The sequence below is a fragment of the Canis aureus genome, chromosome 1 (genome assembly GCF_053574225.1).
Source record: "Canis aureus isolate CA01 chromosome 1, VMU_Caureus_v.1.0, whole genome shotgun sequence".
Classification (NCBI taxonomy): domain Eukaryota; kingdom Metazoa; phylum Chordata; class Mammalia; order Carnivora; family Canidae; genus Canis; species Canis aureus.
Genome location: NC_135611.1, coordinates 38,577,719 through 38,599,882, shown reverse-complemented (window position 1 = coordinate 38,599,882; position 22,164 = coordinate 38,577,719). Strand labels below are relative to the sequence as shown.

The window sequence follows — 22,164 nt, the reverse complement described above, 5'->3', positions numbered from 1 at the left end:
ATATGAAAGGTCTGAGTGTTCATAATATATAGAATTTAGTAGTGTTTTTTGAGTACATTAAAAACTGAAACTATAGAACTCAAATTATTTTATTGAGTTAATCCTGGTGGTAATTTTATCGTTCTTCATTCAAGATTTCAGTCCAAATGTGCTGCTGTGCAGTGCACAGCTGCTGTGTATGTTGAAGGTGTGATGTGTGAAGCTGGTCCATAGTTGAACCAGTTGCTGTCTGACAAGTCTTGAGTTATTTGCTGTTCATTTTACAGTTCTGTGTGATGTGTGCATGATTTGCTCTTGGCGCTGATTTAGAAGATAAAAAACAGAAGCATCTAACATATAAATACAACAGTATTTTGCATTGGCCTTTGGAAGCTTTAAAATTGTTTAGCTGTTTTAAAAGTATGTGCATTTTGTTTTTCACCAGATCACAGTGGTTAAGCCTTAAGGAGGGGTACAATTAAAGAATTAATGTTTCTCTGACTTCACCTCTCCCTACTATATTGGAGGCTTCAATTTCTCTCTGAAGGATCCTTCGGGTGATGTCTCAGGATCTTCAAGAGCAGTTTATTGCTCCAATTATGGTGCCATGATGGTGGTGATGGTTCTGGAAAACCTCTGCTAACATGCTCATTGCCATTACCAAAACTGCAGCTTCTGATACTTGTGTATGACAAAGTGACAGCTGTGGGAAAGTCAGAAGCTATTCCAGTTTTCAGCCCTATGTTGGGCCATATGTCCTATTAAATGAACAGACTTTCTTTTCTACCTGGGATATGTATCCTAGTCTCAAATCGGAGCCTTGCGTGTTCCTGATGGTTCAGAAACTACAGGTTAGTCCCAGTCATTTATCTCAGACTTGGCCAAGATTGCGGGCTCTCAGGCTTAGGACGTATCAGTGGGGCTAAAGTCCAGTCCAGCCACAGAGATTTAGAAAGAGCAGTAAGTAGATGCTACCAAGTATCTAAGAGGATAGCTGAAGTTGGAAATAAATTCGATTTTAGTTAGTTGTCAGCGAAGGCAAACAGCATGTCACACTAGTTTACATAATTTTCATTTTCTCTCATAAGAAACATTTCAAACGCTATTATTTACAATTAAATGTACTGAAGTAAAATAAAATTAACAACTCATTTTTAAGGCACACCAGTCACATTTCAAGTGCTTATTAGCTCTATGTGGAGAGTGACTATGGTTTTGGAGAATAATGACATGACATTTCCATTTATTATAGAAAATGTTATTGGGTAATACTGAGATCAACTTTAAAATTAGTCTACAGATATAGTTACGATACTTTCCTATACACCAATTGATGCTTCACAGTAATGCAGAAATGGATGGACCCTGTTCTTGCCCTCAGCAAACAATCTTTTAGGAGAGCTAAATGTTGTAAACATACCACAGACACAAACATAGACACACCTGAACACACAGCTAATTGGAAAGTATCTAGAAGCTTCATATTTTTTAGCAGAATTTTTACGAAGAATAAACTTTTGATTGAGGAAGAGAGAAATAATTCCTGATTGAGGAAACAAGGTAAGCAACATTACTGGAACATGAAAGTGTACATGAGAAAGTTAGCATTCGAGGAAATAGTTTGATATTACAAACAAACAACAACCAAACACCTTCTCCCCTCCCAAAAAAGGAATGCTCAAATTCTGTCTCAGTTGGTTATCCTTTCCTCTTGAAATTCCCAAAGGGATAAGTGGGAAGAAAGATACCATTAATTAGTTGGGTTACTGCCAGTGTTTCTTATATTGACTTCTGATGAGGCTCATTTGGAATATATAACTTTACAGGAAAGGCCAATGATAATCTCACCTAATTCCTCTGCACAAATCCAAATTTTGGGACACATTCATATTTAGGCCAGCTGTTTTGCAAAGTGAGCTGAGGTGATGCTGGCAAGCATCAGCACACAGGTGAGGAAGGTTTATGAATAGATTACCCATCTTAGAGTGTGGAGGAAATAGGAAGCAGATGAGTAAGTTGTATGTTGGTGGATGCTCTTTTCCCTCTTATGGTGACCTCATCCATATGTATTCATGACGCACTATATGAGCACTGCATGTTTCATGTAGCCAGCAAACTTGTTGAAGGCTCTTATGTTTTGTAAAGTTTGTCTATTTATTAACATTTTCTATGTAAGGGATGAAGCAATCTGAAAGATGGAGAAAAGGGAATTTGTATCTTCCTCTTCAGTCTTATTTCTTTGTTTACTGTATTATCGTATTGGCTTGAACTTCCAATATAAAACTGCATAGCAGAAGTAATAGTTTTTTGTTGTTGTCGTTATGGCTTCATAGAGAATGCTTCAAAGTCCTATAAGTGTGATGCTTGCTATACAGATATTTGTAAATACATTTTGTTAGGGTATAAGAATTTTCTTCCAATTCTAATTTAATAGCTTTTTAAAAACCAAGAATAGATATTGAACTTTTTTCTCTTGCTTTTGGACCTTAAAGATATTATTTAGGTGGTAAGATGACTTTTCTCCTTTAATCTGTTGTTGTGGTCAATTTTACTGATAGACTTTTCTTATTGCTTAGTCATTCTTGTCTTCCAAGGAAGGACAAAAATAGTATGTTTGTGAGCATATTTTTTTTAATATGATCTATTGGATTTGATCTGCAAATGTTTATTTGGCTATTTATGTATATTTCATAAGTAAAATTGTCCAGAGTGCTTATTTTCTTGTACTCTGATAGTTTGAATATCAGGGATTTAATGGCCAAATAAGATAAGGTGAGTGGCTTTTATTAATTCTTCTTTCTCTGGAAGATCTAGGATACCTAACCCTTGAAGGTTTGTCTATTAAGTTTCTTTGAACCATATTCCTTGATGGAGGTGGGGGGATGTAGACTATGGGATATGAGGAGCAAAGGAGAATTTTGGTTACTATTTCAGTTTATTTATTTAGTGATTGGTAAATAGAGCCAATTTTGGTAATTTATATTTGTTTGCGTGAATACTGCTATTCCTGGCTTCCTTTGGTTACTAATTGTCTAGGTCATCCTTTTCCTGACTCTATAAACATTCTCTATTACTTTAATTCAATCTTAACTTGTATAAATAAAATGTGACCAGATATTTAAAATTCAATCTAAGAGAGTTGACATTTGTTTGTTTGTTTGTTTGGGGTTTATTTATTTATTTATTTATTTATTTATGAAAGAAGGAGAGAGAGCAAGCATGGGGTGGGTGAAGGAGAGAATCTTAAGCAGACTCCATGCTGAGTGTGGAGCCTCAAGAAAGTTTTATTTTATTTTATTAAAGATTTTATTTATTTATTCATTCATGAGGCGCGCGCACACACACACACACACAGAGAGAGAGAGAGAGAGAGAGGCAGAGACAGAGGCAGAGGGAGAAGCAGACTCCACACAGAGAACCCAATGTAGGACTTGATCCCGGGACTCCAGGATCATGCCCCAGGCCAAAGGCAGGCGCTAAACCACTGAGCCACCCAGGGATCCCTGAAAGTTTTCTTTTAATCTATGACTTTAACATCCTCCTTTAAACATCTCTTCCAAGATATCTGAGAGCTTCTGGAATGTGATCTTTCCCTACTTCTCTGTTTCTTTTTAGTGACCTCTAGTAACTAGATAAACACACTAGCATCATCTTCTCATGTTCAGCATCTAACTATAGCAAAAAATCCTCCTAAACTGAGTTGGACCCATTCCTTAACTATTTTAGATATACTGGTTTATTTATTTGTTAATATGTTTCAACTTATTTTTGCCAACCTACTTTACACTTTTTCTACTTGTTATATCTTCTCTCTCGTTTTTTTCCTATCCCTTGACCTTTGTGGAAATGGTGAGTTTAAAAAAAATTTTAGGGGCACCTGGGTAGTACAGTCAGTTGGGTGTTGAACTCTTGGTTTTGGATCAGGTCATGATCTCATAGGTCATGGGATCAAGCCCTGCATCGGACCTCCAGTTCAGTGCAGTCTTCTTGGGATTTTCTCTCTCTCTCTCTGCCTCTGGTTGTCTCTCTATCTCTCTAATAAAGAAAAAATACATCTATTAAAAATAAAAATAAACTTTTAAAATTACTTTTAATTTCCTCTGCCATTTTCAGAGTTCCAAATTTGACTTCCGTATTTTAAGAACCATACCTAAATTTGTATTTTTCTGAGATATTTCAAATCAATTAATATCTTTTTATTCTTCCCAAACTAGACAAATTTTTACTTTTTTCCAATTTCCCCTTCCTACCCCCATCTGTCAAGAAGTGTGAAGGGTCTGATTCTACTCTACTTGCAATCTAATAAATTCACTTGCCATAGCTTCATGGATGTGCAGAAGATGCAACCTGGGTCAGAGATTAAAGACTTTATTATTCACAGTAGTAGCAATAGCCAGAGTACTATCATTTTCTTCTCATTTCTTAGAGCTCCAGTTCCTAAAGATTGACAGCAAAAGGACCAAGTGACACCAGGACACACAGTGGGTTGCATTATAGGAGAGACGCTCTGATATTTATAAAGGGCAGTAAGCTTGAATGCTATATGTCAGTCTTCCAAGGCTGAAGGAAAACAGCCCTTTGCTCCAGAGAGAGGCACACTCTATGTATAATGCAGTCCATGCCTCTGCTTGCAAGTCCTGAAGAAATGCAAGAGACCCATAGAAAAGGTCTCCCAAAGCCATCTTTCTTTGAATAATATCACTTGCTATTTTAAAACACACACGAAGATACTGATATAGTTATTGTCAAAATAGTAGATTTGTTACCGTATTTTATCAACTTATTCACTCACATCTGCTTCTGACATTTTATTCTTTCCCATTGTGCTCATTATTCTTGCTAAACTATATCTTTAGTGGCATTATTTGTGAGAGTCTATGGCTAATAACTTTCTGGATCTATTCTTCCTTCTTTCCTTCCTTCCTTCCTTCCTTCCTTCCTTCCTTCCTTCCTTCCTTCCTTCTTTCCTTCCTTCCTTCCTTCGATAATTCATGATTTGTAATTTGACTGGGTGCAAAATTCTAGACTGATAATTATTTTTGTTCAGCACCTTGAAGGTAGGACATTATTTCTCCCTGATCCTCTGTTGCTCACATAAGTCTGCAATCAGGGTTAGTTCTTTCTCCTTTGTAACTATTTGGAATTTCTCTTCTTCCTTGATAACCTATAGTTTTATCAGTCTGTTTTGATATACAATTGACCCTTGAACAACACAGGGGTTAGGAATGCCACTACCCTTCCCCACCCAGTAAAAAGTCCACATACAACTTTTAAAAAAATTTAATTCCAAATAGTTAAAATATAGTGTTATAATAGTTCCAGGTGTACAATATAGTGAGTGATTCAACAATTCTTTACTCAGTGCTCATTACAGTAAGTGTACTCTTAATCTCTTTCACTTATTTCATCCATCCCCCACCCACCTCTGGTAACCTTCTGGGTAACCATTAGTTTTTTCTCTATATTTAAGAGCCTACTTTTTGGTTTGTCTCTTTTTTGTCATTGTTTATTTCCTAAATCCCACAAATGAGTGAAATCTTATGGTATTTGTCTTTCCATGACTGACTTATTTCACTTAGCACTATACTTCCTAGATTCATCCATGTTGTTGCAAAAGGCAACATTTCATTCTTTTTATGGCTGAGCAATATTATATGGTATATTATATATATACCATATATATACCATTTCTTCTTTACCCATTCATCTATTGATGAACACTTGGGCTGTTTCCATATGTGGCTATTACAAATAATGCTGCAATAAACCTAAAGGTTAATATATCTTTTTGAATGAATATTTTTGTATTCTTTGGGTAAATACCCAGTAGTGGAATTACTGGATCATATTGTAGTTCTATTTTTTAATCTTTTGAAGAAACTTCATTACTGTTTTCCACAGTGACTGCACCAGTTTGCATTTCTACCAACAGTGCATGAGGGTCCTTTTTCTCTACATCTTCACCACCACTTCTTTCTTATATTTCTTATTTTAACCATTCTGACAGGTATGAAGTGATATCTCATTGTGGTTTTGATTTGCATTTCCCTCATGATGAATGATGTTGAGCATATGTGTCTGTTGGCCATTTGTATGTTTCCTTTGGAGAAAAATATCTGTTCATTACTTCTGCTCATTTTAAGTGGACTATTTGTTTTTATTGGGATATTGAGTGGTATAAATTCTTCATGTATTTTGGATACATAACCCCCTCTTGGATATATTATTTGCAAATATCTTCTCCCATTCAGTAGATTGCCTTGTAGTTTTGTTGACTGTCTCCTTTGCTGTACAGAAACTTTTTATTTTGATGTAGTCCCAATAGTTAATTTTTGCTTTTGTTTCCCTTGCCTCAGGAGACATATCTAGAAAAATGTTGACATGGCTGATGTCAAAAAAATAACTGCCTGTGCTCTCTTCTAGGATTTTTATGGTTTAAAGTCTCACATTTAGGTTTTTAATCCATTTTGAGTTTATTTTTGTGGGTGGTGTAAGCAAGTCGTCCAGTTTCATTCTTTTCCTGCCTAGTTTTCTTAGCTCCACTTTTTGAAGAGACTTGTCTTTTTCCCATTGCATATTCTTACCTTCTTTGTCAAAGATTAATTGACAATGTAATTGTTGATTTATTTCTGGGCTCTCTATTCTGTTCCATTAATCTATGTGTATATTTTTGTGCCACTACCATACTGTTTTGATGACCACAGCTTTGTAGTGTATCTTGAAATCTGATATTGTGATACTTCCAGTTTTGTTCTTTTTCAAGACTGCTTTGGCTATTTGGGCTCCATACAAATGTTAGGTTTTGTGGTTCCATACAAATGTAAGGATTATTTGTTCTATTTCTGTGAAAGATTCTGTGAATATTTTGATAGGGATTGCCTTAAATCTGTAGATTACTTTGGGCGATATGGAGATTAGTTCTTCCAGTCTGTGAATATGGAATATCTTTTCATTTTTTTTGTGTGTAGTCTTTCACCTCCTTGGTTAAATTTATTCCTAGATATTTTATTATTTTTGGTGCAATTGTAAGTAGGCTTATTTTCTTAATTTCTCTTTCTGCTACTTCATTATTAGTGTATAGAAATGCAACAGATTTCTGTATACTGATTTTGTATCTTGCAATATTACTGAATTCATTTATTGGATTAGTAGATTTCTTGGTGGAATTTTTAGGGTTTTCTCTATATAATAACATGTCATCTGCAAATAGTGAAAGTTTTACTTCTTCCTTACCAATTTGGATGCCCTTTATTCATTCTTCTTGTCTGATTGCTATGGCAAAGACTTCCAGTACTATGTTGAATAAAATTTTGGAGAGTGGGCATTCTTGTCTTGTTCCTGACCTTAGGAGAAAAACTCAGTTTTTCACCATTGAGTATGATGTTAACTGTGGGTTTTTCATATATGGCTTTTATGATGTTGAGGTATGTTCCTTCTAACTTTGTTGAAGGTTTTCATTATGAAGGATATTGTACTTTGTGAAATGCTTTTTCTGCATCTATTGAAATGCTCATATGGTTTTTATCCTCTTTCACGTACAACTTTTGACTTCCCCAAAACTTAACTCGTAATAGCCTACTGTCAATCAGAAGCCTTAACAAAAACAGAAACAATATATATTTTGTATGTTATAAATATTTTATACTGTACTCTTACAATAAAGTATGTGAGAGAAAATAAAGCATTATGAAGAAAGTCATAAGAAAGTGAAAATACATCTATAGTACTATGCTGCATTTACTGAAAAAATCTGCATTTAAGTGGCTTGTGTAGTTCAAACCCATGTTGTGCAAGGTTCAACCATGTACTTTTTAAAATAAGCTTCATCCAACCTTGGCATTCAGTGGATTTTTAACTCTGAGGAATCAACTCTTTTTCTAATTCTATAACTTTCTCAGCCATTGATTAAATAATATGTCCTATACTTTTCACCATAGAAGTGTCTATTAGAAAAATATGAGGGCTTTAGGGATGCTTGGGTGGCTCAGTGGTTGAGCACCTGACTTTGGCCCAGGGCATGATCCTGGGCATGATCCCACATCAGGCTCCCTGCATGAAGCCTGCTTCCTGTGTGTCTCGCATGAATAAATAAATAAAATCTTTAAAAAAAAAAGAAAGAAAGATATCAGGGCTTTTTTATTTGTCCTCTTTATTGCTTAAATTTTCTACGTTTTTCATTTCTTTATATTTGCAATGTTATGGCAGACATTCTTAATTTTATCTTTTAATTCACTTAAATTTATATTAACCTTATCAAGTCCATCATTTAGCTCATCTGGTGTGCTTTTCATTTTAAATGACAATATTTTATTTCTATAATTTCTATGTTTTATAACTCCTTTGTTTCACAACTGTCTAATCTTATCTCATAAGTGCTAATATTCCTAAAAATTTTAACTGAATTTCTCTCAAAATGCTTTTGTGTCTATTTTCTCAGATACAGACTTTCTTACTTATATGTCAATCAGTTGTCATTTATAACAATGGTATGCCTTTTATATTTTTAAATTATTGCTCAGTTTTACTCCTTGGGAATTGATGTTCATGTAAGTTTCAGCCTCCTACCATTTGTGGGGTGCAAGAATTAGTTTCCGGATCTGCTTTTGTCAATATCCCAAATCTCACAGCCTATGCATGGTCCCAGCTTTCATGAGTCTTTTTGTTTCAACTTTAGCTTACCTCTGTGGAATATTTATTTATGGAAACAGGAGTTTTTATTTTTCCTATTTGGAGCTCAATTAAATACTTTGAAAAATTATCTCTGTTTTTATATATTTGGAAGAGAGAGTATGTTGTGTCAGCCATATTTATCTTATTAGTCTTTAAAGAATATTTGTAATAAAGATGCATGATAAAAGAACAGTGGTTTGAGAGAAAAACTAGTGAATAAAAGAACTTCTAGAATAGAAGATAGTAAAATGTGTTTGTGGAAAGAAGTAATGGTGGAACCAGAGAGAATAATTCCACTAAAAAATAGGGGGCTGGGGGCTGAGAGAATCATAGAAGAGACTGAAGGAGATGGTATCACAAGTCCAAGCAGGACTTTTGTAGAACTTAAGATGAGGACATAGATTTTGGCTGAGTTGAAACTGGTCAGATAATTCAGGCATCACGTCATGGAGGTTATGTTAAGCCATGCTTAGAGTATTAACTCTTTAGAGGCATAACTTTGAATATATGTATATAATATCCTCTCCATACACTTACCAGTTCTCTGACAGCAGCTAGATATCTCAAGATTTAATTCAATTCTGGCATTATCTATCTGGTATTAGTGTCAGATACCACAAATTAAGAACTGAGTTCCACAAGACTACTCCCTCACACCACTACAGATACCAGTTCAAGTCCAAGTTGTCACTTGTGCTTCTAACTGAACAGCCATAAAACAGGTTGTCATGAGCACACTATGAAGGGACATACACGAGTTGTGTATTTCCACAATGTCAGCTTTATTCAATCATAAAGCAAAGTTAAATCACAATTATAAAGCAGGTTCAGGATTTCAAACTCATGACATTTCACCATGTGATTAAACTTGGCTTCTTACACAGCACACAGAGCAGGGCATAAGACAAACCACAAAACAAACAAGATAACAGAAGGGTGTAGGAAGTTAACGAACCAAATGTGAAATCAGTCTGTGGGTATGCAGTTGAGATAAGGCCTCGGTCTGGTCTGGGTCTGCTCTCAGCAGTTACTGCTGCTTATGTTTAAGCAGTGAAGGATCTTGGTTCTGTTCAGAAATCAAACCAGCAGAGCCTTCAGTGGCAGTTGCCTTTTTTAAGTGGTCAGACATAGAGGAGTCATGTCTGAAGAGTCTGACAGTTTGCTGCCCATATCCTCCCTTTTTAAAAGGGATTTGATTGGTTTGGGGCCCCTGCAGACCTCCTCTGGTTCTGCTCATTATCAGTTCTGGGGTGTGGGATGACGTTGGTCCCAGTGATATCTCCTAGCTGCAATACTTTTAACTGCTTGTGTCATTGCTTGACTCAGGCTCCCACTTGACATGAGAGACTCCATTTTGCTATCTACACAGAGGCTCCCATGATCCCCTCCTTGGGTTTGACAATTTGCCAGAATGGCTCACAGAACTCCGGAAAATAGTTTACCTACCTGATTACAAGTTTATTATAAAAATACACAATTCAGAAACAGCCAGATGGAAGAAATGCACACATCAAGATTTGGGGGAATGGGTAGAACTTCTATGCCCTCTCCAGGTGCACCATCCTCCCAACACTTCCACATGTTCACCAACCCAGAAGTTCTTTAATTCCCTTTGGTTAGGACTTTTTATAGAGGTTTCATTACATAGACATGATTGATTAAATCACTGGCTATTGATAATTACTCAATCTCCAACCCCTCTACTTCATAAGTGTCAGAAGTAGAGTTGCAAGTTCCAACCCTATAATTACTTGGTTGGTTCCCTTGACAATCATCTCTCCATTGTAGGTGGGGTATCTGGGAGCTTCTAGCCACCAGTCATCCCATTAGCATACAAAAAAAACCTACTTATTTCTTCAGAGATTCCAAAGATTTTAGGAGCTATGTGCTAGGAAATAGGGGTAAACACCAAATATATATGTTTATATATACATTTTATTATGTCACAACTCAATATACACCCAGATAACAAATCTGTCTGAGTTGAATTCTAATGATTCAACTCACAAGAAATTATTGTGTAAACCAGAATACCAATGTTTTACAATGGAAAGTAAACATTTCACAAGGACTGGACTGTTTCTGTGGGCTGATCAGCGTATTCTCTTACAGAAGAAAGTTACCTAGGAAGCCAAATTACAAGCAGTGGATTTGTTGGTGAGTAAAGAATCAGAATAACAAAAGCTAATTGTAATATTAATAGTTAATGCCTATAGAGCTATGGTAGCACAAAGTACTACATAGGAATGTACCTTTCAAAAGAACTAGTTAAATTAGACCAACGGTCAAGGGACAGCTTTATAGTACAGGGTCATACTGCCCTTTGACACCATTTTTCTATGTTTCATGTTTATTGCTTTTATTTACACATTAAAATGAACAGTGGCAAACAATTACTACCATTATTAGTAAATTTCTACAGCTATAATTCCAGTCTCCATCACTTCTAATTGATAGTGCATGCAGGCTATGTATAAATCAGCTTACCTAATTTTCACAGTTACATGAAATACGTAGCCTTAACCTTATTCCAAAGATGAGAAAGCTGAGACATTAAAAAGTTATATAAATTGAATAAAACTACATTAGAAATAGTTTACTTGAATTTAAATTGTTTGCCTTGAAATTTCATGTCTTTGAGATCAGTTGATTAACTATAAGCCCAGATAGGTTAATTATTTTCTGATAGGATGCTGAAGCCACTGAGCCTGGATGTTCCTGAAGCACTTTAGCCACTCATTACTGAGGGACACTTCTTGTACAGATGGCTAATCTCATTAATTACACTTCTCCCAATTTCATTCTCAGCATGCAAACTAGAAGTTATGAGGAATATCTTGCTGACAACCCCCATCTGCCTTACTAGAATATCTCTGTAAGCAAAATAGATTCATCTTCTTCTGAAATAAGAGTCAGAGGGAAGGAAAGGACATGGGTGCAATAGTGAAAAATTGGGAAAGCACAAGAGTTAAAGAGGGAAAATTTATATGTAGTAATTTATGTGTTCTCGGTGAAGTAGTAGCTAAAGTCATCCTTTTGCTCTAATGGTGAAAGTTGCATTTTTGAGGTCAGTGCCTTTAGTGATATTTAAATTTCAACCAGGCAATATCAGGGAAAGAAAGATGATAAGCTATAGGTGAGAATAAATGTCTAGAGATCCAAAAAAGTAGAGTCACAAAATCTACTTTAGTAATACTCTGCTGAGGAAGTTGAGAGAGTAACCAGTAAGTTTATGTACATAGAGGTGCCCAATATAAGATGGATATCTGCTCTTGGGTTTAAAACAGAGATCTAGAATGGAGTTATGGCTTTGAGAGTCATCAGCTTGACCAGTACTTGATACTTGAAGCAAATGTAATGAATGAGATGACCCAATCAAATATATAGACCTGGAAAGCAACAAGGCAGAGTGGAATCCTAGAGATGAGATAAATGTTGGGCAGGGCAAGGGTAGCCCTCAGTGGAAACCAAGAAAAAGCAATGAGAAATATGGAGGAAGCCCAAAAATGGAAAGACAAGGAAATCTGTGTTTAAGATAATACACATAGTCAGATGCCTAGGTGGCTTAGTGGTTGAGTGTCTGCTTTTGGCTTAGTTCATGATCCCAGGGTCCTGGGACCAAGTCCTGCATTGGGCTCCCCACAGGGAGCCTGCTTCTCTCTCTGCCTATGCCTCTAGCTCTCTCTGTGAATAAATAAATAAAAATCTTTAAAAAAAGATAATACACATAGTCTGTGTATGTCTGAGTCATCATCATATGCACTTTTTAGACAGTGCACACACATAATAAATACTGGATGATAGAAATGATTTTATTTTTCTAATAATTTCTTCAAGATGCTTGAGAGGCGATTGGTAACATGTAAAGAACATTGATTTTTACAATTAGGAGCCCTAGGCTTAGTCTTAGTTATTAGATGTTCTCTATGACTTTGTGACCTACTTTCTCTCAGCATCAATGTTTATGAGACTTTTTTATACACAGAGAGCCACTCTATAAAAAAAGATTTTTAAAAAAGTTGTTTTTTTTATTTTTTTTTATTTTTATTTTTATTTTTTTATTTTTTAAAAAAGTTGTTTAAAGTAAGAAGCTTAACTATTTATTATTAAACTTGTTTAAAAAAATAACTTGTGGGGACGCCCAGCAGCCAAAATGAAGGTGAAGATGCTGAGCCAGAACCCGGACAACTAGTCTGCGAAAACCAAGCTGGACTTACAACGAGTTCCAAGAAACTATGATCCTACCTTACATCCTTTTGAGGTCCCAATAGAGTATGTAAGAGCTTTAAATGCTACCAAACTGGAACGGGTATTTGCAAAACCATTTCTTGCTTCCCTGGATGGTCACCGAGATGGAGTCAATTGCTTGGCAAAGCATCCAAAGAGCCTGGCTGCTGTCCTTTCTGGGGCATGTGATGGAGAGGTTAGAATTTGGAATTTGACTAAACGAAAATGTATCCGCACAATACAAGCACATGAAGGTTTTGTACGAGGAATATGTACTCGATTTTGTGGGACTTCTTTTTTTACTGTTGGTGATGACAAAACTGTGAAGCAGTGGAAAATGGATGGACCAGGCTATGGAGAAGAGGAGGAACCATTGCATACAATACTAGGAAAGACAGTGTATACAGGAATTGATCATCACTGGAAAGAAGCTGTTTTTGCCACATGTGGACAGCAAGTAGACATTTGGGATGAGCAAAGAACAAGTCCTATATGTTCAATGACCTGGGGATTCGACAGTATAAGTAGTGTTAAATTTAATCCAATTGAGACATTTCTCTTGGGAAGTTGTGCTTCTGACAGAAATACAGTACTATATGATATGAGGCAAGCTACTCCCCTGAAAAAGGTCATCTTAGATATGAGGACAAATACAATATGTTGGAACCCTATGGAAGCTTTCATTTTTACTGCAGCAAATGAAGATTACAACTTATATACTTTTGATATGCGTGCACTGGACACTCCCGTAATGGTACACATGGATCATGTATCTGCGGTGCTTGATGTGGATTATTCTCCCACTGGGAAAGAGTTTGTGTCAGCTAGTTTTGATAAATCTATTCGTATCTTTCCTGTGGACAAAAGTAGAAGCAGGGAGGTCTATCACACAAAGAGAATGCAACGTGTTATCTGTGTGAAATGGACTTCTGACAGCAAATATATTATGTGTGGATCTGATGAAATGAACATTCATCTATGGAAAGCTAATGCTTCTGAAAAATTGGGTGTGCTTACATCACGAGAAAAAGCAGCCAAAGATTATAACCAGAAGTTGAAGGAGAAATTTCAACATCATCCTCACATAAAACGCATTGCTCGGCACCTACCAAAATCCATCTACAGCCAGATCCAGGGACAGCGCATCATGAAGGAAGCTCCCCGACAAAAGGAGGTGAATCGTCTCAAACACAGCAAGCCCGGATCCGTGTCGATTGTCCCAGAGAAGAAGAAACACATAGTGGCAGTTGTGAAATAATACTTGGTATCCCTACCAATCCTGAGGTCTAATCATTTGTTACCTATTGATATGCGGACTCTGCAAATAAAGTACTGGTTCTAGAATAATAACACACGGTTTAGTTACAGGTAGAGCACTATGTACCGTGAGAAATGGTCCTGAAAGGTGGCCTGGTTGTTAAGACTGTCCAACATTTTAACCCTGATCTGCTTTCTTATTTCACTCAAGAATACAGTATTTGCAAACTAACTGTTTATTACCGTTAGAAATTGCAGATATACTTCCTCTTTGACCTGTTATTGTAGATATACTATACATTTGAATTTATGTTTAAGACCAAACCTCTCATTTGTTACCTTTAATGCTACTTTGGGTAACTACTGCAGTGATTCTTCCTGATGATACATAACATGTGGAAGAATTATGTCAGAACTTTCTCAATTCAATTTTCTGTGCTTTATTTTTATTTGGCTTTTTGAGAGTTTAAAGATGATCAGTCTGCATTTATATAACTTTTATAAGAATTATAACTTATGGTTTAAGATGATAAAACATCCTTTTCTCTGCATTGTAAAAAAAAATAACTTGTGATGGGAAAAATGTAAATGACAGTGGAGATAATGTTTGTCTTAAAACACTAACGAGTTTTCACATCTATAGAAGTTTAATTCATACATATATTGTGTTTGAGAGAATAGTTTATTCACTCTTATTAGGGATGCTTTTTTGAATTTTTGTTCTTTATATTTATTTATTCTTTATATTTATTTATTTATATATTCTTTATATGTTATGAGGTATGTTCAGGATTGTCTTCATGTGGAACTATCCTTATGCTATTAAAATTATTTCTTTATCTCTAACATAAATTTTGCCTAAAATCTCTATTCCCTAATATTACTATAGCAATAGTATATTTTGTTATTTTAGTATTGTTTATCTTTTGGTGTTTTTTAAATGTAATACTTTTGTATATTTAGGTATTAAGTACATTGTGTGTAAACAACAAATAACTTTTTAAAAAGTCCTATCTTAAAATCTCTGTTTTTTTATGGTTAAAAATAATCCATTTATTACTTGTATTTCTTGTGATTAATAATTTGGATTCATTTTGATTACCTTAGTTTATCTCTTCTATTTATAATGGTGCTTTGTTGTTGGTTGCCTCTTGTTTTTGTCTGGCAACTTATTTTTGAATAATTGGTTACCTTTTATAAAATCATAAGACAGATTTTTTCCATTGTCTCCTGATCTTTATATTTGCTGATATGAAATCTGCAAACCTTTTAATGGTCACTTTTTAATTAATTAATTAATTAATTATTTTAAAAGATCTTATTATTTATTTGAGAGAGAGAGAGAGAGCATGAGCTGGAAGTGGGGGACAGAGGAAGGGGAAGAGAGAGAAGCAGACTCCCCACTGAGCAGGGAATCCAATGTGGGGCTCATCCCAGGACCCCAGGACCATGACCTGAGCTGAAGGCAGATGCTTAACCGACTGAGCTACGTAGGCACCCCAATGGTCACTTTTTTAGAGATGATCTCTATTTCTCCAACTTGGTTTCAATATTTTCTCTTTGATTTGGTATTATGAAAATTTATTCTGGTGTGCCTTGTGCAAATTTATTTTTTTTATCCTCAGGATTTTACTATATTTGCTTACATTGCGGACTGATGATCTCTTCTGGAAAGTTCTCTGCTATTTATCTTTAAATTTCTACATTGCCACTATTTTCTCTGTTATTCTTCTGACTCTCCTATTGAAAGTGTTTTAGACTTTTTCAATTTATTCTTCATGTTTTAACTGTGTATTTATATTTTCTATTGTTTGTAGTCCTGGGTAATTTTTTCCAGACTATTTCCCAGTTCACCTATCTTCTCTGGCTATGTAATGCACAACTTTACCCATTCCTTGCTTTATTTTAGTGATAATTATTTCTTAATTTCTAGAAATATGTTTAAATCTTTTCTAATCAGTGTTTTTAAACAGTGTCATTAACTTTATTAGTGCTTTATTTCACATTCTTATTTTTTAATCACTTAAATATACTTATTTGGGAATCTTTTTATATGCTATTTTAAGGTTTTAATTAGCATGCTAATTATCCTCTTGTATTGCTGACTTTCTCATAGTATTCTATTTCTTTGTATTATAATTTCTTAGGGTTAGCTCACCTTCACAATTATTTATTTGTGGGAGTCGTGTGATCTGAGTTCTTTTCAAGGTATTGTCTTTTTGTTGTTTGTTTACTTCTGTGAGAGATACTATTTTCCATTGATCTAGAATTGTTTTTTTTTTAAACTCATTTCCCAAATTAAGTGTCCTGTGCCAATTGGCATAGTACCCATTTAGATCTCACACCTAATTAGATATACAATTTTAATTTCTCTTGGGAAATTTAACTTTTCCCTATCCAATATTTTTAACACACTACAGATTTCTTTGACACTTCCAGTTCCCTTTGCATGGAAAACATGGCTATTTTAAGTTCCTGGCTTTATTTAAGTGCATTATTTCCATGTCTCATGTTCCTAGATAGGTGTTAAAAACCTAGCTTTTTGCTATCAGGATTTATGTTGAGATCTGATGGGTTTATTTTCTTCCAGAGGCAGGGACATCACCTCTTATATTTATTCTTTCATTTGTGAACTATTTATATATTTTTTATTTCCTTTAGGATCATTTTTGTATTTCAAAAGTCTTATATTTACTAAGTATTTTTATGTATATTTGGAGTGGAAATAGAGTCTACAATAACTGAGCCACTCATATTCCCAAAGGAGAAAACCTGTAGTAGGCTAATTTTAGTTAATATATATCTTTGGAAAAAAATGGATTTTCAAATATTTTACAGTTTAATCGCTTTATTTATGCAATCTATCTGTCCTGGCCCCACTGTTTGGAAATATAAGGTAGTTTAAAGCTTTTAGAGTGGGTTTCAGGAGTCTATGCATGGCTTTATTTTATTGGAAAATTTTCAACCTTCATATAACATGTTCTAAAACTTGCATTAAAGCTATACTCTTTAGCACTGAATGTGAGAGAAATAATAATTCTGTTGCTGTTTTTCAAACATTAGCTCATTAAACTTCACTGGGAATTTGACATTGCTACTTACTCTTCTTTCTTTTTGTATCCAGTAACGTGAAATTGATAACACTTCTTGGTCTCATCTGCTGCTTCTTACCTACCTGACCCTTGCTGTCTCTTGTTGGACTTTTGTTTAGGCTTTTCACCCTGAGTACCTCAACCTACTTCTCACTATGCACCACCCTGCTATATGGAGCTACTCCTGTAAGAGTCAACAGACATGATGCAGATGTGTTCTCCTTGGAGAGTGAATGAAATATGTGAACATGAGCATTTGGAGTTCCCCAAAAAGATATGTCGAAGTCTTATGCAATATCTGCGAATTATGACTTTTACTGGAGATAATTTCTTTGTAGATGTAATCAAGTTAAGATGAGGTCATTACAGTGGCCCCTAATCCAGTATGTTTATTGTCCTCATTAGAAGTGGCAAATGATATGTGAAGTCCTAGACACACCAGGAGAATGCTGTGTGATGACAGAGGCAAACACTGGAATGATGTGGCTACAAGGCAAGGAATACTAAGGATCCATGGCTTCTTCTAGAATTTATGAAGAAGCAAGGGAAGATTCTCCCCTTCAGCTTCAGGGAGACCACAGCACTGCCAACAACTCCAATTCAGACTTCTGGCCTCCAGGATTGTGAGACAATAGATTTCTGTTGCTTTAAGGCACTCAGTTTGTGGTGCTTTGTTACAGCAGCCCTAGGAAACTAATATAGGTCCTTTAGGGAAGCCTTGACTTTCTGCATTAATGAGCATTGGCATCTCTTAAGCCTTTGCACACAGCGAAGATCACAAAATCCTGTCATCAGACTTGAAAACCTTTTAAGATGAATACCTATGAGCTTCCATATTTTTGTTCTTTTTTCCTCATAAGTGGTCGCCTTTTCTTAGGCTTCAGGAGAGAATCTTCTCATTCAGTGAGGAAATGAGATTGCCCACCTTTTTCTTCACTCAGTCTGGCTCACTGATGAGGAGAGACTTTGGGCCACTGCCCCATCTACCTCCCATGGCATCTCTCTCCTGCCAGCCTGGGAGTACAGCAAGAGATAAAATGTGGAGATGGTTTAAGAAGATGTGGCAGCTTACCACTTTGTTCCCATCAAATTTTTCCTTTAAGATATTTTCACCCAGCTTCTCTACATGCTATATCCGTGATGAGTCAAGCAAGAGGAACTGCCTGCATTTCCTTTGGGGTTCACCACCCTTATACTTTAATAACAGCATATGCTGGCCCACTGCATTCTTTTCATAGATAACAGCTCTACTACAGCATCCCACTACTCTCTGGTAGAAGTCAACTTTTATGGATTGCTTTAAAATGACTTGGAGTGGGAGAAAAGTAGAATCATTCTGCTCTTTTTATAAAGGTCAGACTGACTGGCTGCCTCAAATAATCACACTTATTTTACTTAGTCATTTTTTCCCAAGCAAGTACGAATATATTTCTGATTTCATTTTCTCTCTGGTGACCCCCATCCACCCACTTACCACCCTTTCTACTTAGTATTTTCCCCTGCTGCCTCGCCCATCTATCTGCTTCCAATCAATTTCCAAAAGAAAGCTTTGCATAAAAGATGTGCCTATTAATTACAATTTTAAGAATTGTAGTTGATGGAAAATATGGCAAAAAATAAAAACTCTCAACTATGAGTCTTTGGGAGTGTGGTGGTACCAGGAGGGAAGAGTAGGTGCCTTTACATCTCAGAGCATGCACCCTCTCTGCCTTCCCTTCAGTCGTGCCCACTTAGTGCCTTGACACGGGCTCTGGGTTCCCTATGTCTCACATCCTCTTCCAGTACAATTGGTCCCCATTATCCTTTTTGATTTCATATTAGCTCTTTTATTTTGTGCACAAGGCGATAAATGATGAATAAATGTACAGGGTCTTCCTCTTTCATATGGTGTCAAACCCTGACTCTATTAGCTGTCAGCAATTTCTTTAACTTCTTTAGCTCTGATCAATTTTTTATCTGTAAAGTAGGAATGGTCACACCTCCATTGCTTACCTGGTATAAAAATTAAATAACAATGTTCATTCTTGGCCTTGAACAAGCATTCATTAAAACAGGTAACTGAGGGGATCCCTGGGTGGCTCAGTGGTTTAGCACCTGCCTTTGGCCCAGGGCGATATCCTGGAGTCCTGGGATCGAGTCCCACATCGGGCTCCCGGCATGGAGCCTGCTTCTCCCTCCTCCTGTGTCTCTGCCTCTCTCTCTCTCTCTCTCTCTCTCTCTCATAAATAAATAAATAAATAAATAAATAAATAAATAAATAAATAAATCTTTTTTTTTTTTTAAAGGTAACTGACTGTTATCATTGTGATTGTTAACATTTCACTCCATGCTCATTTCCAGTTGACTGCCAATATTTTACTGTAGGACTGATTCTTGTGTAGGTTTTTTTTTAAAGATCTTTATTTTGTGTACATCAAGAATCAGAAATCTTTGTCTACATACAAACAATTTTGCTATTGCTCTTTGAGGTTTCTTAGATGCCATTGCTCCTTAAGAGGCAGTATTGAAGGAAAGGAAGACAGCTAGTTCCTGTGTCTCTTGTGTCTGGGAGCCTTTGTTGAAGAGAGAATGCAAAGACCACCTTGATGGGCCAAGAAGAATCAGGCTGAAGTGGGCCTGGGATGGAGGGCAATGGTGGTATAGCCATGGGAAGGCCTTGCTGAGGAGCCTTGAGAGTACATAGTGTAAGGGCATGTGGAGCAGTGCTTTGATGCCAGAGCTCCAGTTGTTTATGTGCTCATTAATACATCTTTCTCCAACACTTATGTGAAGTCAATATTATACTAATTTTACAGATAGAGACCCAAGGAGCTGAGCTTGCTCTCTTCAAGGTCAGCCAGCCTGCCAGTGGGAGGGAAAACGTAACACCAAAGGAATTTCTTCCATCTTTCTCCAGAAAGGCAAATGCTAATAGTCCTTAAATAAATGACTCTTTCTATGTAGCTCCAACATGAATTTAAAATTAAGTAAAAATGAATGAAGTGAAGAAATTTCTGACCCTTTACCTTGAAAATTTAGAAGGTGATGAAGTTTTAAAATAAGTTCTATGTTATTTGTTGGTTGGTGAGGAAAAATGTTAATTAAATAAATTAGTTTGGAAGACCCAGAGTTTATCACCTTGTAAAGTTTTCCTCCTTTCTATGTGTGTTGGCAGGTTTTTGTGGAGTCGGTGACTTCCTCCCACCCCTTTGATAAAACTGCCTTTGAAACAAATAGCAGGAGAAAGCAAGTAGGAATTTCATTTTTAGATGTTATTTTCTTTCTGCCTCTATTTAATCAGTGGTTTGCTGGTTTGTTAACTTCATTTTGTCAGAGGATAAAAGTGAAGTAAGTCTTTATAAAAGATATTATCGATTTTACCTAACTCTAAAAGTGAACATGAAAAATTATATAACCCTTAAATGTCTTGGGCTTGGAGAAATGCCAGTGAAGAATTTATAAGGAACAAAGGATATATTTAAGCCCTTCCTTTTACTGTCTCTCTCTAGTGCACTTAGGATGAAAGAGCATGCAGTTGGGGAGATAGGATGATTGCTCGGAGTTGTTGAACTACCCTTTGCCAGCTATGAGAAATGGGAAGTCATTAGCCTTCTTGAAATTTCAGTTTCTTGCCCAAAATATGGTAGGAGTAGTAGCTTCTATCTATGTGGCTGATACAAGGAACAAATGAGATAACATGTGTAGTAGAACTTTGTAAATTATATACTGTGATGTGTCATGACCTGTAGCCAGGTCATGGTACTCAGATATTCAGCCAAACATTATTCTAGATGTTTCTGTGAAAGTCTTTTTTAGTTGAGATTAACATTTAAATCAGTAGACTCTGAGTAAAGTATATTAGCCTCCATAATGTGAGTGGGAGTCATCCAATCAGTTGGAAAAGACTGACTTCTCTGGAAGAAGAGGAAATGCTGCCAGCAGACTGCTTCAGATTTGAACTGCGACTCTTCCCCAGGTCTCCAGCCTGCTGGCCTACCCTGTAGGTTTTGGACTAGTTAACCTCCACAATTCTGTGAGACAGTTCCTTAAAATAAATTTCTGTCTCTCTCTCCCTATATATAAATGTATAGATCCTATTGGTTCTGTTTCTCTGAAACCCTCACTGATACACGTCATTATACAAAACAAAATATTTTGGATTAACACCTTATTTTTTCATTAAAAACATTTAATTTTCTTTCATTTCTTATATTCTATTTCTAGAAAGGATATAACACCATGATAAAGAGATCTTCTTCCTTATATTTTTATCAGCTTTATTGATCCAAATACAGTAAAATTCACCAGTTTTTTGTCCAATTTGACAAATTTTCAGAATTTTGTACAGTAGCACAACCCACCACATTATTATGTAGAATATTTCTCTCACATCAACATGCCAGCTGTGTTTGTAATCAGTTCCCTTCTCTAACCTTCTGGGCCTAGACAATCACTGATTTTTTTTTCTCGAATTTAATAAAAAGTGAACTCATAGAGTGCATAGTCTTTGTATTACTTAATGTAATACATTTGAATCATCCATATTGATGCACACATGTGTTTATGTTCCTTTTTTATTGCTGAGTAGTAGTCTATGATAGGAAAAGAATCACATTTTGTTTATATATGCTTCAGTTGACAGATATTTAGATTCTTTCCATATTGGGATATTATGAAGGAAGCTGTTATGAACATTTGCATACAAATTTTTGTGTGGACATATGCTTTCTTTTCTCTAAGTAAATGTATAAAGGAGAAATTGTTGGGTCATAGAGTATGTGTATATTTATCTTTGTAAGAGGTGGCCAAACTGTTCTGAAATGTGTTCCATATGCAATGTATGGGGATTGCAGTTGCTTACCTTCTTTCTAAGGTAGTTGCAGTTGCTACCAATTCTTATGGACGGGTAATATCTCATTGTGGTTTCAGTTTGTATTTATTAATGGTTAATCACATTGAA

General features: G+C 35.8%; 1 pseudogene across 41 annotated transcripts in view; it reads left to right on the top strand.

Annotated features, from left to right (window-relative positions):
* Window positions 1-22,164, top strand: part of LOC144313021 (DDB1- and CUL4-associated factor 13 pseudogene) — a 203,703-nt pseudogene that overhangs the window by 100,799 nt on the left and 80,740 nt on the right. For 6 of the 41 annotated variants that reach the window (XR_013378704.1, XR_013378706.1, XR_013378702.1 and 3 more), the window contains 2 exons: window positions 10,762-10,806; window positions 12,795-14,603. The exons of 13 other annotated variants lie outside the window; for them this stretch is intronic. The product of XR_013378704.1 is annotated as a DDB1- and CUL4-associated factor 13 pseudogene, transcript variant X4 (transcript). Of the gene's footprint in view, window positions 1-10,761; window positions 10,807-11,457; window positions 11,473-12,794; window positions 14,604-16,280; window positions 16,342-17,257; window positions 17,273-17,344; window positions 19,446-22,164 lie in introns of those variants that run through there. 22 more of the 41 variants (XR_013378869.1, XR_013378809.1, XR_013378755.1 and 19 more) reach the window with 12 other exon arrangements.